This window comes from Felis catus, chromosome B4, assembly GCF_018350175.1.
Source record: "Felis catus isolate Fca126 chromosome B4, F.catus_Fca126_mat1.0, whole genome shotgun sequence".
In the NCBI taxonomy this organism is placed as follows: Eukaryota; Metazoa; Chordata; class Mammalia; order Carnivora; family Felidae; genus Felis; species Felis catus.
In genome coordinates, this window is record NC_058374.1 from 118,785,145 (window position 1) to 118,800,595 (window position 15,451).

The 15,451-nt window shown below is 40.9% G+C and overlaps 2 long non-coding RNA genes across 2 annotated transcripts in view; one reads left to right on the forward strand and one right to left on the reverse strand.

The window, feature by feature from the left end:
• Positions 1–13,419, forward strand: LOC109501735. The gene is made up of 3 exons (XR_002159991.2): positions 1–182; positions 11,990–12,186; positions 13,021–13,419. It is a non-coding gene; the product is annotated as an uncharacterized LOC109501735 (long non-coding RNA).
• LOC123386696 overlaps positions 11,959–15,451 on the reverse strand; it is a 20,131-nt gene continuing 16,638 nt past the window's right edge. The window contains exon 2 of the long non-coding RNA XR_006600998.1: positions 11,959–12,619. This is a non-coding gene — a long non-coding RNA (uncharacterized LOC123386696). The remainder of the gene's footprint in view (positions 12,620–15,451) is intronic.

Consider the following 15,451-nt stretch of genomic DNA (forward strand, 5'->3'; position numbering starts at 1 on the left):
GTTAGGAAGACAACTGTTTATGAACCAGGAAATGGGCTGTCACCAGAACCCAAATCTGCCGGTACCTTGATCATGGACTGTTTGTTGCTTATTGTTCAAGCCACCCAGTCTATAGTAGTTTTGTTACAGCAGCCCAAATGGAGTAAAACCAAAGAAGACTGAATTAGATGCTGAGTGCACTGGTAAGTCATGAGCCTCACCCTGATTCACCTTTTAAAGACATCTTTCTGGTTAGTGTATGGAGAAAGGATCTTAATGGAAGAGTAGAAGCAAAAAAAAAAAAAAAAGAAAAGAAAAAGAAAAAAAAGGTAAAATGTTTTTACAGCCTTCTAGGCAAGAGATGGGGGGGGGGAGCCTTGTTCGAGAATAGTGGCAGTAAAGATGGAGAGGGGTGGATGGATTTGTTTTCCATCTCAGAGGTTTAACTGGGATGACTTGCTGATGAATTGGATGTGAAGAGTAAAAGAAAAAAAGGAATCAACAATGATTCCTAAGCATTTGGCCTGAGTCACTGGGTCAAGCTGCTATTACAGAGATGGAAAAACAACGCAGGGGAGATTGGTTTGTGGGAACGATAAAACCTGCAATTCCATTTTGGACTTAATTTGGAAATACCTATCAAACACACAAGGGGAAATAGTAGGCAATTAGCTATAATAAATAAAGATAGCTGACACTTCCATGGTGTTTACTATGAGCTAGGCATGACTCTCATTAACATTAAATCACAAACATTAAATCAGCATAGATTGCATTTACATGCTTAGGACTGGGTGAGTTCACCTAGGGAGAAAAGACAGGGAAAGAAGGAAGCCCAGGAATAAGCCCTGAACACACCAGTACTCAGAGGTCACTTAAATGCCCTTCTTCCCCAGATCCTCAGGTAAAAGTCGTTGGTTATGGGCTTTTGCATAATAGATCAGAATCCCAAATCCTATTTGTTGACAACATCTGCACAGACAGCTGTTTCCCTCCTATCTCTTGGTCTGTCTTCCAAAGTCCCAGGCATCAGTGGGAGGAATTCATGTAAATACCAGCTGTATACATAAGCCTTTCTATTTTCTGTCTAAAAATGATTGTCTCTAAGGATGCTTCCCCGGTCTTAGACTGCTGTTTATCTCTATTTGAACTCCCCCCACCCCCACCTCCCAAATGTGGGAAAACGTATTAAGTTTAAGCAGGCTCTCCACCACATGTTGGCTACGTGCTTCAGGTTGTGCATCTAAATGGGGCTATCTGGGGAAGAATTCAGCCACCTTCATCACCAGATTTATTGCTAATTTCTTCTTCCCAGGATAAGTTTTCACTTCCATCAAAACTCTACTCTCTAGTAAATAACCTGTTTAACTGAGTACTAGCACTGATATATATAATTCATGTTTTCTCCACTTCAAAAGTAAGGTTGTCAATTTCCTTTTAGAGGAAAAACCATAACCCACAGCATCAGTCCCAAGGGAAACTAGGTTAGAGGAGGGTTAGTGGTCAGCTCAGTGGATGCCAGCACCACTCTTGGGAAAGCAACCATAGAGTTCCTCCATTACTATTCACTAATCAGCAGTTGCTTCTATACAGAAAAACAGTCCCTACTGCACAAATTCCAATGCACTGCATTCTTAAGACTAATTTAATGGCACTCACTTGAACCACTCTTAACGATGTGGTCCAAATGCTTAAATGGTAGGGTGCATTATCTTTTTTCCCCACTATTTTATTATTTGAGGAGATCAGACTTGGCTTCTATTTATGATCAGCTCCAAGAGACTTAAAAGGGACTTTGATTCCAAAGTATATACATAAATCGTGTGGGTTTTTTTTTTTCTCTTAGAGATGATGAAAGGGCAATATTTTTCTTTTATGTTTCAACACTAAACAGAAGTCCTTCTGAAATTTTTTAAATACCAGTTCTTATTAATTACAAGTGAAAGCTTAAAGAGGGTTTAAATAAGAGGAACCAAAATGATCATGTTAGTAGCAGTACTCCATGTATTATTTCTTATGTTGTTCTGCCTTGCGTGCAAATTCTCTCTCTCCATAGAGATAGAGATAGAGATAGAAATAGATATAGATAGATATAGATATAGATATAGATATAGATATAGATATAGATATAGATGATATAGATATAGATATATGGCATTCTCTTTTTTCTCTTTCTCTCCCTCCCTCCCTCCTTCTCTCATTGTTTCCAATTTTTAGTCCTTGTCCCATGACATTTCTCTTTTTGATAGCATCGTTTCTGACCTCTTCCCCAGGGTTTTCCTGCCAGCTTCTCACCATGGCATCCAGGACATATCCAACAGGGAAATCATACTGAAAATGAATCTGAAAGCAAGACTTTGGTTCATCAAGTAGATAATACAAGTCAGAAAATGTCTCATCTAATTCTCTGGATTCTGCCTATAATCTGCCATAAAATATCGAACCCCTGATTTTAAATCAGAACCTGAAATGGTTCCAGGATGTAGATATTTAAATGGAAATCTCTAGGGGTTTTTCTCTCCCATATAAAATTAGTATCTTGATTTTCTGCCAGTTTGGTATATGGATTTCAGATGTGCTGATGAATTGATTTTTTTTAAAAAAAAAATAGGACTACAGAAATAATCTACTATGGTATGTCTTTATTTGGGGAAACAGAATCTAATTAGAAAACTGCCTCATTATTATTTATGGCATGTTATAAATTAGGTTTGTGCTATGTCTCTTAGCCTAAATATTTTACAAATCCTTCTATATATATTTTAGGTGGAAATATAATATGCAGAGCTGCAACATTTTATGGGGAAACAACTGATCCCCCTGGGTTAAGTATTTTAACATCTTAAGTAAATGTAAATTTTTAAAACAGATCTAGGACGATAAACTGGCATAGTTGTATGTTGGAAGAAAGCCCTCTAGGGTATAAAGCCTGTGTTTTGAAGGAACAATCTAGGATTTGGGAACAGCTGGAAGCAAAAGGCCTCTAATGGATGTACGCAGAGTGTCTCTTCACCAATCCCCAAACCTATGAGGTTAGAACAGCCAGAGGAGATTGCATGAAATTTCACGTGAATAGAGGGAAGACAGGTGTTTCCAAAGCAGAAGGAAACTACTGTAGAGAAAACTACTGAGACGGTTTATCATATGTTCATATTTAATCTACTTCATTAAATCAGTTTTCCTAATGGTCTGTCATATGGTTTTTAAAGCCCATAAATTGTTTTGTTCTTTTTGTCTTTAATAAGAAAGTTAACATAAAAATAACTCTGAGAGCCTGTTGCGGATCTCCTTAAAAAATACTAGCATCCCTCCCCTGCAGGCTTCAGGAAAGAAGAAGAGAATTTTCTGACCCAAGAGGCCTACCTGACCCTCTGCCACAGTAAAGGTTAGAGCTCCCCTTTTATCAATTTTCCTTCCTCCTTATCACACTTGCAGTTAATTCATTATTTGGCACTTCTTGTTCAATGTATTTTCCCCACTGAATTATTCGAGGAATTCAGGAACCATGTCTGTCTGGTTTACTTATCTTAGGTGAGCACAGAGTCTGTTTTCAAGAAATATATGTTGAATGAAAAAACAAAGAACCATCCTCTTTCCTCTTGAGTAGACACAGACCCCCCAAAGAAGTTGGAAAGTTGAGAAGGAGACCACACAGTAATACCATCATCAAAGACAACAACACAGTCACCTTCTATAACACACCTTCTATAACACTCACTCTGAGTGTTATTGGCTAATGATTAAGAACACAGGCCTGCAGTTCATCTGCTTAAGTTTGAAACCTGTTGCTGGCTGTGTGACAGCAAGCATGTGATTTAAGCGCTCGCTCGCTCTCGCGCTCTCTCTCTCTCTCTCTCTCTTCTCCACTTTCCCTATCTATAAAATGAGGATTCGAATGTTATTATTCCTCTTAGGGTCATTGTGACAGTAAACTGAAGTAAAACTGAAGTAAGCCCTCAGTGAGGAGTATGCATTAAGCACTGAGCTGGAGCTCAGTGAGTTCTTTACAGGAATACTGTAGCACAGGTGTTACTAGCCCCACTTTGCAGAAAACAGAACCCTGTTTCTTGCCCTAGGTCACCCAGTCAGTGGTAAATCATGGAGCTAGGATTACACTAGGACACACCCTTGCTAAGGTGTGGTCTTTGCATTAGTTTCAGTGACTCAGATAAGGTTACTTACCAATTAACTACTAACTACCACCACAGCTCAGAACAGATACCTTGGCTGGTAAGAGTGAAATATGGCCAGCCACACAGCAGGAACCAAGACCAATGTTGAATGGCAAAATCTGGCAAGGAACTTCAGCTAGCTGGCCTACAGAGGGCAAGATGATGCAAGCCCTTGTCTGCTGCTGAGGTGGTCAGTGGGAGCATTCCTACCCAGCCACAGAGTGCACTTCCAAAAGTTTTCGCCCATCTCACGCCAGCCTTTAGAACTAGGTAGGGACCAATTAACTGTTACTATCAACAAGGTGACAATTAACTAGTAAGTCACTTAAGGCATCAACAAACTCGAGTTGGATTAAATAAAACAGGAACAGAAAGTCTAAAAGCAGCTATCTCCCACTCAGGGAAAAGCTGGGGTACATTACTGAAATAAAATTGCAGCTGAATCACTAAGCAAGATGGTTCATTGTTTAAGCTAGAGCATCATTGTTTCTTTCTTGTCATCGTCAGTGTGACATTTTTCCTCCATTTAAGTCACTGTTTCTTACAATTGCGTCAGGCTGAAGATGTAAGTGTTGGTTCTTAATGATTCCTCCTGTGCAGGCCTAGTTCTATGTTAATCAGGAAGAAGGTAACATTTCTTATGTAAATACAGAATTATGGAGATAGCCACCCAGAAATGGGTTTGCATTCTAACTCTGCATTCACTAGCTTAGGAAAGACCCTCAGTCTTTCTGAGTCTCAGTTCCCAAAAAATGAAGATGTAACTTCATAGTGATATGGTAGCGATTAAATTAGATCGTATATGTAACTATCAGTACAAAGAAACAAGCATCCCCTGACAATGTTCCTAGCATTTTTTTTCTTTTCTTTTCCTTTCCTTTCCTTTCCTTTCCTTTCCTTTCCTTTCCTTTCCTTTCCTTTCCTTTCTTTTCTTTTCCTTTCCTTTTCATGTCCTTTTCTTTTCTTTCTTTTGTTCCTAACATTTTCAGTCACCTTGTCTACCAGTTATTTTAGATAATCATTACAGTGACACAATATGGTCAATACTAGGTTAGCAGCATTCCTGACTTCTACCTGTGATATACCAATAGCATAATCTTCTCCATTTGTGACAATCCAAAATGTCTCCATATAGCAGAAGGCATGAACAGACATTTCTCCCAAGAGGACATACAGATGGCCAACAGACACTTGAAAAGATTCTCAGCATCATTCATCATCATGGAAATGCAACTCAAAGCTACAATGAGATATCATCTCACAACTATCAGAATGGCTAAAATCAAAAACACAAGAAACAAGTGTTGGTGAGGATGTGGAAAAGGGAACCCTCATGCACTGTTGATGGGAATGCTAACTAGTGTAGCCACTGTGGAAATACTATGGAGATTCCTCAAAAAGTTATAAATAGAACTACCCTACAATCCAGTAATCCCACTACTGGGTATTTACCCAAAGAACACAAAAACACTAACTTGAAAAGATACATGCACCTCTATGTTTATTTACAATAAATATATTTATATTATTTACAATAGCCAAGATATGGAAGCAGCCCAAGTGTCCACTGATAGATGAATGAATAAAGAAGATGTGATAGCTATACAATGGAATATTTTTCAGCTGTAAAAAAAGAATGAAATCTTGCCATTTGCAACAACATGGATGGAGCTAGACAGTGTAATCTAAGCAAAATGAGTCAGTCAGAGAAAAATAAATATCATATGATTTAATTCATATGTGGAATTTAACAAACTAAAAAGAAAAAAAGAGAGAGAGAGAGACAAATCAAGAAACAGACTCTTAACTACAGAGAACAAACTGATGGTTACCAGGGGGGAGGTTGCTGGGTGGATGGATGAAATAGATGAAGGAGATTAAGAGTATATTTATATTGATGAACACTGAATAACATATAGAACTGTTGAATCACTACATCGTCCACCTGAAACTGACATAACACTGTATGTTAACTATACTGAAATTAAAATTTAAAAAAAATGTCTCCATACATTGCAAGTATCCACTGAGGGAGTAAAATCAACCTTGGTTAAGAACCACTACTGTAGGACAATAAATGTCTAAATAGATTAAGAAAATATAATAGGGACAATAAGCAGCATTAAGGTTCTGCATAATGCATATGGATTTACATTATTATTGTGTGTTTTTCCAGGCATATTCAACTACACAGGTGCAGGCATGAAGCAGGTAGAGAATAGGATTTGGCCAGGATTGGGCGTTTCCAGTTGAATGTGACAGGGAAATATATGGGCTAGTAGCTAACCTATAAAAGGGAATGCTGCTAAACATCCTACAATGTTCAGGACAGCCATCCACAATAAATAACTATCTGGTCCAAAATGGCAAGAGTACCAAGATTAAGAAAACTTATCCTAGACCCTTGCTGCTCAAAGTGTGGTCCATGGACCAATGACATCTTCATCACCTGAGATTTTATTTGAAATGCAGAATTTCAGGCCTCATTCTAGATTTACAGAACTAGAATCTCCATTTTAACAAGATCCCTGGGTGAGCTGCATGCACATTAAAGTTTGAGAAGCCCCTTTCAACCATCTTGTCTCCTCTCATGCTTACAACACTTCCTTCCTGCCTTCATTCTCACCCGTGCCTTATTTGCTATTGCACCAACAAAGAGGCATTCAGAAGATATCTAACACATGCTTCCACTGTCAAAGTTCCCCACCCAACTATATCTGTATATCTAGGAAAGATTTCAGGAAGGAGTGCAATGATGAACCGTGGTAAAGAGAAAAGTACTGAGGGTGAGAGGTGAGGGGTACTGATAAGATGATGAGGTTGACAGAATATGGATCTTGGGGGGCTTGAAGTATTGTTGAAGTTGAAATATTAAAGGGAGAGAGCTAAAGAGATCGTGGACAGCAGTCAAAGATGAAAGATAAAAATGAAGATTATGAAGTACATGCAATTAATAATGAAAGATCTTGGCATGACTCTGGTGACTGAGGTATGTTCAAAGACATAACCACCAGAGAAGACGTCAAGAGCTAAGAGGCAAGAATTTGGGAACTATCATTTATGTGAATTTTGAAATTTCTAAGAATTTCATCAGGAGGGGCATTAAAGACCCATGAAAAGGAGTAATGAGTTAAAACCTTCAAGGAATAAAATGAGAGTGCTCTGTGGGGTCCATTGATCACAACAATAAGGGCGGGGGGAGGAGAAGGTGATATAGTGAGATGACATGAGTTAGGTCAAAATTGGGTGTTCTGAGAAGAGAAGGGTAGTGGTCTGGAGGCAGCGACATGGAGCAAGGTATACACCATGACCACCACCACCACCGCCATCACCACCACCTCCGGGCCCAAATGAGAAGCAGGATCCTCAGAGGAGAGTCAGATCTCAGAACCAGAAGTTGAAGAGAACATACAGGAACAACTTTTGGACCAAGGACAGATTTTAGATGTTGTGAAAGGATGGAAGATGAGGTCAGATATAGAATATGTGAGGAAAAGGATCTATGGGGAAGGAAGTAATGTAGGAGTCTTAAGTTTCTTGTAATGTCTGAAATAAACAAGGATAAATAAGGTGGTCATGCAAATTATTATCCAAACGGAAACATTTTCAGGGTTGGGAGAGGATGGTCATCCTAGGCAAACCAGGACATATTACCTTTTGGATAAAGGTTATGATAGGATTGACTGTGACTATCAATCTCTTTGGCAGATTGTGATGGTAAGGATGAGAGTATTGGCAGTTGAAATGGGGTGTTCTAGGACAGTGAAGCTTTCTGCAACCCTAAAATTATTTCTTCAAGTGCTGAAGGAGGCTGGAAGAGGAGTCGTGTATTGCTGAGGGTCCCTGAGCTCCAACAGGCTGGTTTCACCTACAAATTAGAAACGCTAAATAGAAGAGACTTTTTTTTTTATTGTTAACTGTTTTCAGTGTAAAGCTACCCAATGATAATAAAAATATTCTCAAAACGTTTTTAGCAAAATAGTCAACATATTTGCACAGGTCACACACCCCAAAAGCAGCTAGAGCCCAGTGAATGTTTGTAGTTCTTGTCTACTATTTGAGAGCCTTTTAAGGGGAAAAAAAACAATGAGGCCCTCTAGCGGCCAGAATATTTCCAGGTAATCAGTTAAAACATCACAGAAGGAGCTGGAAAGAAATATGGGCCATCACCTGGTAGAGACCCTTGCCCTGAGTTAAGTGAACGTGTGTACAAGGATCAGGACTAATCACATCATAGGTGCTAATGAAGGCTAGAATTAACTCTAAGCCTAGAGGTTGGTTCTTACCCAACAGACGCTCTTGCTCTGGACACTGCCGCTGAAGACCACTCCACTCCACGCGACCACTAACACCCCACATCCTCACTCCCAACCCCAGATACAGAGTTTGGAGAGGACTCTCTAGGGTCAGGCCTTTAAAACCTTGTAGGCTAAAGATCTTGATCTTTTTCTAAGCGCAATGGAAAGCCATTGAAATATTTCAAGCTGAGGGATGTGGGGGGGTGGGGGGGAGTTTCATGTTCAAATTTGCACTTCAGAAAGATTGCTGTGGCTGCAGGGTGAAGAACAGTCAGGGAGCAGGGGCGCAGAGCAGATTCAGAGATCTCAGGAATGTGGTTATTATAGTAATAAAGGTGAGGATAGGATTGGAATGGGTGGAGGCGAAGAGATAGAAAGAAGTCAACATATTCAAATGAGAATTAAAGAGTGAACTCAGCAGGACTTGGAGGTGTATTTCATATACGGATAAAAGAGTGAGAAGAGTACAGATGATACTAGATTTGGAATGTGTGGTGTTCACAGAGACAGGTGACACTGAAAGGAGACACGGGCTGGAGGCAGAGCTGGGGCAGAACATGAGTTTGATTCTGGATAGACTTTGTTGGCATTGCTTTGGTTCATACATACTGTCCAAATACTGAGTAGGCAAATGACTGTTCTGGCTGGCAGCAAGGAAGAGAGGCCTGGGCTGGAGGCAGCATATAGTGAGTTGTCTGCATATGACACTATTCTTTTAATCTCTCCATGGGGAATATTATGTTTGTTTGCTTGCTTGCTTGATGAATAATGGGTTGATTGACTGATTTTGATTGATTTTTGACTCTCTACAAAAAGAAGCCCCTTCCTTGGGCACCTGGGTGGCTTATTTGTTAAGTATTGGACTCTTGATTTCAGCTCATGTCATGATCTCATGGATTCCTGAGCTCAATCCCTGTGTCGGGCTCTGTGCCCTGACCCTTTACCACTGACCACATGGAGCCTGCTTGGGATTCTCTGTCTCCCTCTCTCTCTGCCCCTCCCCCACTCACACTGTCTCTGTCTCTCTCAAAATAAAAAACATAAAAAATTTTTTTAAAAAAGCCTCTTCGTATTTGCACCCTGATCCCTTTCTGAGACTGTTTTGAGGCTTCCACAATGCAGACCAAAGGGTTTGGCCAAAGTTCCCCTAAGCTCAACACCTCTGTGGGACAGGCTGTGACAGGCTCAGCCAATGGGATACTCTTTGCCAGAGCTCACCTATAACCCAAGATTGTGGAGCCAGGTGGAGGTTGCTCATCAGCCCAATGGCAACCCGAATGGCCTTGAGTCCAGTGTGTTTTGCTTCACAGCCCTTTTTCTGGCTCCTGATGCCCAACCCGTGATTCCTGCCCATTATCCAAACCTCCCGTTGGGTCTACAAGCCTCTCATATCTTCACATAATTGCTGTTTTTGTTTTTGCTTAAATTGAGCAGTTGCCTGAAATTAAGAATCCTGACTGGTACCTCTCCTTTATATTTATGTTTCTTTCTTTCTGTTCCTCCAATTTCCCTAAAGCTTTTTCTATCCTGAGTCCTTCTTTCGGATGGGCTATCTCCCTACTACCACCATCCTTTCTACACTGCATCATTCTCTTTATTTTCCCCTCCACGGACCTCTGCTCTCCTTCCCTCTCTGGTCACAATGTCAAACTAGGGATTCAGGGTTAGAAGTAGAGTGAATACACTGACTTCATAACATCAAGATTTAAAACTTCTGACAAGTTGGAAAGAGAAGCTGAAATCAATGTGATGAAATTTAATTGAGATAAATGGATATTTCTGAGCTTAGCTTCTAAAATGAAGCACAGAAGATGAACCAGCAATGGTTCCACAGCCAATTCTATTAAAAAACAAAAGAAGTGAGAAGTGGGATTGCCAGACAAAATATGTGGGACATACTTACACTAAATAATTCTTCCTTGTTTATCTGAAATTTAAATTTAACTGGGTGCTCTGTGTTTTTTAGTAAATCTGGAAGCCTTACTCTTGAGGTTTGAATTGACTGAAAGCTCAGTACACGCCTTCAGACATGGGTGCCTTGGAAAGCACATCAATTTCGCGGTATGACGGGAAGGATGACGACTAGATGAAAGAACCCCAGGATTCACTGAGCCCAAGAGAGCACAGGCAGAGTGCGCTGGGTCTTTCCGGGCCCACTCTTGGAGAGATGCTGCTGGGTTGATGGGCAGAGAGAATGGAACTCACACCTTAGGTGGGATAGCTGAAAGAATGTGGGAGGGGAAGCCCTAAGTGGGTCATGCCATCAAGACCTCCAGAAAGACTGACTCCTGCCTTTTCTTCTATGCCTGGTTCTCCAACTTCTCTTCAATTCTATGAGCAGCCTAATGGCTCATCAAGAAATTTATCTTCTTTTTAGGTCTGTCAAAGTCAATTTCTGCTTCTTGCCACTGAAGATCTCAAAGGGTACAATCGTTTTTTTCCTAACATCTACCTGGATCTTTTCAGAAGAGAATTTGGCCATATTTAGAGAGCAAAACTAGCACCTGGAGGTGAAATCAGACAAGTCAACATGGGAAAGAACTTTCTAATTATCCAAACAACCCTGAACCGTAAAGGTCTATAGGTCAGTGAGAGTCCATTTTCTGCAGAGGTTCAAGAAGAGGCAGGATGATCCACGGATAGGGACAGGGTTCCTGATCTAACTGGATAAACAGATCAGATGCTGGATCAGATGCCTTACAAGACGTGTTTTGTGTTGTTTTAACTTACAGGATCTTGTTCAAGTAAAATGGCAAACAGAAATTAAAACAAGGTACACACAAGCTGAGCAACTGTGGTAGTTGCAGATGAAAACCAAGTGTCCCCTGCTTATCCTTATCTTAAATTTGTAGGTGTTTCAGCACGAGACTTGTAGAAACTTGGGACTCTTTGAAGCATAGTTTTAAAATCACTGGATTAAAATTGCTAATATTTAGGGGGCACTTGCAAGTATCTCTGGCACCCTCTTAAGTACTTTTTATGTATTATCTCATTTAATGCTCCTCAAAACTATGTGAACTGAGTACTATTATTAGCCCCATTTTACAGATGAGGAACTGGAAGCCCACAGATGGTAATTGACTCATTCAAGGTCACATGGCTGGAAGATATTCCCATCTTCCAAAATTCAAATACAGGAGGTCTGACTATTGAGGCTGAACTCTGAACCACTGTGCTGCTTGCTTTTTAAGATCTTATGATTGAACGAAGCTTGAGTTTCAGTGCTTACCATTCCTTTTGAGTTCTGTGTTCCTTTCATTCATTTATCATCAGATTAATTTAAGCCTTTCTAGGCTTTTCTAAAATAGCACCAACTCAGATGAATTTAATTTGTTTTTCCTGACCCTCAGTTCACAGTTTTCCCTGTAGCTGGTTTTCCTTAATTAGTATTTTTTTTTTAACGATTTCACATACCTCTCTAAATTAGGTGCTTTAAGGTATCAGCTCTTAGGGTTGGCTGTAAAAGATCAAGTTGCCTACCAGGGTCAGCATTCATTCCATCAGTTGGATGTTCACTGTGCCTCCTTTATCTTTTCACAGCACAACAAACTGGGGGGAAGAGGCTTGGTTTGTTTGCCAGGCTTCATTTGACCAAGCGATGATGGAGGTTTCTCTGGTGGTCACCAAATGGGAGGAAGGCAGGCAGATGCAAAAAACAAAAAACAAAAAACCCGGCACACTAATTGTCCTGGTGTTCACCGCGACCTCTCTTCCCCCTGTCACGGAGCATCAGACAGGTAGGTTTGAAGCAGCAGGAGCAGCCTGACCTAATCAAACGCTCTCCAGACCATTCCTAGGAAAGCCGCCAGCTTCGGCTCGCAGGGGTCAGCGGCCACTGTGCGCGGCACTGCTGTCACCCGCTCTCGACTCAGTATGATCCTTGACTCTCTCATGCTGTCAACGGCATCCTACTGTTCTCCGTGCCTGTGTGAGAAAGTATATACCTAAAGGCACAGGCCAGTAGGACCAGGCTGTAAGTTGGAGGCCCAGATTCAGGGGAAGCCTCCTCTCCCTCATGCACCTGTTTCCCCCTCCCCACAGGTGGGCCCACTGTTGCCCTGAATTCCCCCATTCATCCCATTACTCACCACCTCTAACAGGCTGTCAGGGTCCCAGGTTTCTCTCTGCGAGGTGCTCTCCAATACTGTTTGTCTAACGTCACCTGTGAACCTCCCCACCCCAGGCATCGACCGTTACTTCATATTTTACAAAAAATGGTGTAAGTTCAGCACTCCATAAATATAAAATGGTGAATAGCAAATTTCCCCCATACCGAAGCCATTTCATTTTCTTCAGCAAAACGGTTCCTTTTATTTCTATGCAGAAAGCCCAACGAGGGCTTCAGACAGCTACAAAATGTGATCACATTTTTTTCCCCACAGCTAATGTGCTCTTATGTATGAAATTTAAATTTGAAAGTCTGAGCAGATGGCCTATAAAGTTCTTGTTTTCCCTCTGAATTTAATTTCTTCCTGCTTATAGTGGGGTTTTTTAAATCATTTGAAAAGGAACAATAAAATGTTTCTATAAATTGTAATAATCATTATCTTGACGATTGTTCTCTCCCAAAGGTATCCCAAAGGAAAAACCGGATGTTTGACATTGGGTCTGGAATCTTATCTGCCCTGTCTTGTTCTCAACATTAATCGGCACCATAAAACTCTGCCAGTTGGGCCCTGTGCGTCTCAGAATTGGTCATCATTCTTACTCGAACGAGGCAGAAGTTTACCTTATCTTAGAGAACAAAAGGTCAGGGATGAAATGACCTCAGAAAATTAGCCAGATACAAAAATACAACTGGAATGTTTAGTCTCTTTTAGAAAATACTGTTTTCGAGTGCCTTAAGAGCCATTTCATTTCATTTCATTTCATTTCATTCAGAGCCATTAATGAGCTAATTATCTTTTTACTAAAGGAGACCCGTAGGACTTCAACTTAGCAATACTTAGTTGGTCATCAGTTTGGGTGATTATATGTAACAAAGTTGTGTTGTTTTTCAAGCTGTTCTGTCATTCAGATTCTTCCCCAACTTCCCATGGTTGAAAGAAACGGGATTGACCCGCTGTGGTTTCAGGTTCATATAAGGAAAATATCCCTAGTGCCACTTGCACGCGGTGGTCGTCTCTTACCTTTTATTCCTGCTATTTACTACATTCAAAGGTGCCTACTATAGGAAGGTTAACTAAGTAGATAAAATGCAGGGATTGACATCACATTTGCAGCCCAATACTATTTTGCAGGTTGAATTCATTGACATGAGCCTGCCCTTAGAATTTGCAGGCCTCAGGCGTGACAATACAAACAGAAGCCTACTACTCTATGTCCATATATTTAAAAGTTATAAATCGAGCTTACACAGGTGAAATAAAATACATTCTATCTGTCCACTTTGAAAAATAGATCTTGTCATATGGTCCTATCTTAGTATGAAAAATTGAAGGCCAGCTTCAGATTTAAACTCTTGGATCACCATGAGCTGTACCTGAATGTGGCAGCCCGTGGAGTGTCAGCACCGGGCTGCTATTCACCACTGTCTCTTCAGGCCCCAGCTCCACCTACACTCATCTCTTGGGTCACATTTCCAGGCTACATCTCTACCTTTTTCCTCCCCTCCCCACAAACAACGGTCCCTTGGCTACCCTCCAGGCCTAAAGACACAAACACTAGGATAGTCTCCCCTTGGGAGAACAGGGAAGAGTGTCTTCCCTTGGAAGAGGACCTTGCGGGTTCTGGTTGTGGGCTCAGGACCATTGGGATAAGCAGTTAGAGAGTCACAGATATGAAGAATGTGGTCTAGTAGGTGTGGAGAAGGGAAATCCCCAAGTAGAATCCTACCTAACTGCCATGTCATGTTCATACTCATCTACTAAGATGATCAAACCTTGGACTCTCTATCCCAACAGTAGGACGATAGGCACAGGAGACCCAAGGCAGGGGTCCCTCTAAGAACAGAACTGCCTGTTGTCATAGCATTATAAACCAGACCAGTAGTACTTATGTGATAAACATTTACTCGGCACTGAGAATTACCATTGGCAAGAGATCCTATTATATGCCATAAGGAAGACCAACATATATGAGATTTGCTCTCTGTCCCCAAAGAACTTATAGTCTAGTTGAGAAGATCACAAACACAGAAACAGTTGTTTCTGTGAAACAACTAAAGGCCCTAATGAAAACCCTAAGGGCCAAAGATGTATAAGCCAAGTCAATGGTATGTTCTTCCCCAAAAGTAGTTCAGACTAAGAAGTATTAAGTAAACCAGCTTTCTTTAGCCACTTAGATAAAATGTTCTACCTTTCTAAATCAGCCTTCATGACACTCCTCGAAAGAAGCTTAGTATTATCCTATGGAACACTCTGGAAATGAACAGGTTAAGATTTGGCTTCCATTCCTTAGCAAATCTGATGCAGGCAGGATTAGAAGTAGAAAGATTTAGCTCCCAGTTCAGCACATTGTGTGCCAACCCATCTGCCCACATCAGTGTCTATTTAAAAGTGAAGCCAATCAGACTAGCCCCATCTTCACCTGTCCTACTGATCGCCCATAGCAAGGGAGGAACAGAAAGCCCACAAGTTGGTCTGGAAAATTGAGTCTCTGTGCAATTTCCAGTCGTGTCTCTGCTTAGAGGCACACAGCCAACAAAGCCATCAATCTGGCAGTTTTTTAACGCTGACCCAGTATATATTTGCTAGGCCATTTGCGCCATCTGCCATGCAAATGTCAGTTAAGGAAATAGCAGAGAGTTGTGGGAATACCAGGGTTAAAATGCCATTTAGCAGGAATGCACCAGTTCCAGTAGCAATCGCCCACTGGAGAACAAAGAGCTGGGAGAGCCAAGGGCAATAAAAAGAGAACAGAGGTGTAACAGACCAAGGCTCTCAGCCTTGCTTTCTCTCTACTCCCGGATTGTTTCATTATGACACCTTCAGAAACATGGACTTTCGTTACTGACAAGGTCAGTAAATGCTCATGCAGCAATTATATATATATATATATATA